The sequence below is a fragment of the Carlito syrichta genome, unplaced genomic scaffold (assembly GCF_000164805.1).
Source record: "Carlito syrichta isolate Samal-C Ts95f unplaced genomic scaffold, Tarsius_syrichta-2.0.1 Scaffold115649, whole genome shotgun sequence".
NCBI lineage: Eukaryota > Metazoa > Chordata > Mammalia > Primates > Tarsiidae > Carlito > Carlito syrichta.
This window is the reverse complement of record NW_007059745.1, coordinates 107,786-111,182: the sequence shown is the minus strand read 5'-3', so window position 1 is coordinate 111,182 and position 3,397 is coordinate 107,786.

Below are 3,397 nucleotides of genomic sequence, written 5' to 3'. Positions count from 1 at the left end.
CGGCTCCCAAGGCTGTCACCACAAGCCAGGCGACACGTCCATGTACACGGCACACAGAGCTCTCAAGGTGGCGTCCAAGCCCAAAGTCCAGGAACTCCGTTAAATGACTCATGCTGAATTCAGCACTCACTCTAACTTCCTGTTGCTAGTTGGAGAAATCCCAAAAAGAAGGGGAAAAGATTCCTTTTTCTCATAAAATGCCATATCAAGAGGTCTTTGGCCACATTCCAATCAAAGTCTTTCTCATGTCTTTGTGAATTCCTTAGTAAATGACACATTTAGCTTAACAGCTATGTTGTTTTAAATAGCCCCCCAATTTCCTAGAGACTTCTCAAAATATAATGTTGGGTTTTTTCCTCCCAAAATAAATATGTCATGAACACAGCACACACACCCCTGCACCGACTTCTTACGCTGGCAAAAGGCACAGAGGGTGAGGGGCGAGGGGGCCTTGCAGTCTTCAACACCAAAGACCTGAGGTGGGCGGCCGCCAGGTCCTGCTCTCAGACCTGCTCGCGAAACAGAAGATGCAGGTCCCAGGCCCTGACGGACTGATGCAGATGCCTGTGGCTGAGGAGGGAGGGCAGGCAGTCACCACTAGGAAGGAGAAGGTTCACGGAGGAGGTAGCAGGGAAGAGAGACGCGCACGGTTTTGAATGCTGCCTAAAGAAAAGTAAGCGCGGCCGGGCTCAGTGGCTCAGCCTGTGACCCCACGCCTTTGGGAGGCTGAGGCGAGTGGATTGCCTGAGCCCGCGGGTTCGAGACCCGCCTGGGCAGCGAGACCTCATCTCTACAATACATCAAAAACTCAGCCAGGCGTGGTAAGCGCATACCTGTAATTCCGGCTACTGGAAAGGCTGAGGCGGAAGGACCGCCGGAGCCCAGCAGGCGAGGCTGCGGTGGCCGGGAGCGGCCACTGCACTCCAGTCTGGGCGACCGAGTGAGACTCCAACTCAAAAAAAAGAAAAAAAAAGAAAGAAAAGAGAAGTAAGCCCAAAGGAAAATTGCGCTTGATCGAGACAACAGAGTATCAGAAGCAGGCAGGTGAGCATGAAACTCCTCGTCTTGTGCGTCACCGTCTCCCGCGGGAACAGTGGATCACACACCGCCAGGACCCTGCTGGCGCCTTCAGCCCTGCGCGGAGCGGCCTGTTCCCCACCGAGCATCACCTCCTAGTCCCACACGCCCGCCGCCACGTCAGCAGGCCGACCAGCTCCACGGTGTCCCTGGCTTTGGTACTGTTCCCCAGCAACTTCTGGTGCAGGACCCTTATTCACGGAGAAGTCTGACAGTATCGCTCCCTTCCTGTCACCAACATGGTGGCTTCTGTCCGGGAGGGCAGCCCAAGTACAACCAGCCTAGTCTCCCAGGGCTCTTGCCTGCAAAGTCCAGTAGTCCTGGCCACCAATCGCTACTCTTGACATTTGAGCCAGACTCGAACGCAGATTTACTGTAATTTCTCCTCTGAATATTCTTCAGAGCTTTCCTTTTACCTGTGTGGTATGCGGCGGCGTTTGTTCAATCCTGCATTCTAGCCACACAAGATCCCTTGATTCCTGGGATCTACACGTGTCCAGAAGCTAAAGACTGCCCTCTCCTGCGAAAACTGGGGAGTCACCAGATCAATATATACTGCATGCTGCAAATAACTCAAGAGAGAATGCGAACGTGAGTGTCCCACAGGATTAAAATACCTCTTTTTACAGTACCTTTGCTAGGTTTAGGCTTGCTTAGTTACACAAATATTCATCACTTGCTCCAGCTGCCTACAGTCCCAGGCCATGTGGGTGTGCAGCCCAAGACAGGCTATCCCACGCCGTCGAGGGGAGCCCAGGCTAGACCAGCTGGGTTCACGTAAAGACACTATCTGTTCCCACATGACAAAGCCACTACATGACCCACGTCTCAGAACACATCCCCATCATTAAGTGACGCGACTGTTTCCTAAGACTAAATTTTTTTTTTGAGTCGGAGTCTCACAGTCACCCAGGCTGGGGTACAGTGGCACGTTCACGGCCACCACAGCCTCGACCAGCTGGGTTTCGGTGATCCTTCCACCTCAGCCTTCCTAGTAGCTGGAACTACAGGAATGTGCCACCACACCTGGCTAATATTTTGATTTATTGTAGAGACAAGGTCTCACCAAGTTGCCCAGGCGGGTCTCAAACCCCTGGGCTCAGGCAATCCTCTCTCTCGCCTCCACCTCCCGAAGTGTTGGGATTACAGGTGTGAGGCACTGCGCTCAGCCCAAGACTAAATTCAACACGCCTTGTTTACAGATTGTTGGTAGGTCACACTGTCAAACCTTCCTAGAAAACTGACTTGCCAGCATGTGTCAAGAACCTTAACTGTGTTCACACTCACTGAGCCAACAGTGCACTCAGTGTCCTTCCGTTCCACAAATGCCCGTCGCTGCTAGTGGGCCAGACGTCCACAGCATCCTCATGGAACCCGGTGGCGTCCGTCTCTCCCACACAGACCCGGGTGTCACTCCAGGGACAAGCACACAGCACCGGCCCTTGGCGGTGTGCACTGCTCATGATGCACTCATGAGGCGCCAGCCAGGGACCCAGTGCTCCTCTACCTCCTCACCCTCTCCTCCCGCCCGTCACTCAGATCAGGTGGGCCAAGGTGGTCCAGTGCTTCCTCCTCCCTGAAACCCCTGACCTCTGCACCTTAGTTCAAACGGTTTTCTGTCCGTTGCTCTAGAAGGGTCCAGCAGTTAGAGTGCACGCTAACGTGGCTGACTGGGGTGAGAAACAGACTTGTGTTAACTCTTAGTGTTGTAAGTAGAATTTTACAAGGGGTGCATTTTTCTAGAGACAGTTCATGGTTTTAAGAGGTTGCAAAGGGTCTTGTGCTCAAAAAAAGGTAAAGAATTGCATGTACAATATTATTTGCTCCAGGTTATTTCTTCAGTCTTTTCGAATCCATAAGGGTGAGGATTACACACTTTGCACAGACACAGACAGCAGATATTTCGGGAATGTGTCCTCCTGAACACCTTCCTGGAAGAGGAGACCAAGACCCCCCTACAAAGAATGATGAAATCAGTTACATGCCATGTCCACTTTTAAACAACAGAAGCACACATCGTTCTTTCAGGTCTACCAGTTGGACATAGAGTCAATGGTCAAAAGCAATCAGGAGGTCAGGAGCAGTGGCTCATGCCTGTAATCTCAGCACACTGGGCGGTCCAGGTGGGAGGATGGCTTGAACCTAGGATTCAAGACTCGCTCAGGCAAGTTTGGGAGACCTCGTCTCTACCAAGAATAACTAAAAACACAGAAAAGCTGGATGTGGTGGTGTGTGCCTGTAGTCCCAGCAACTCAGGAGGCTGAGGTGGAAGGATCGCCTGAGCCCAGCAGGTCGAGGCTGCTGTGAGCCATGATGGCAT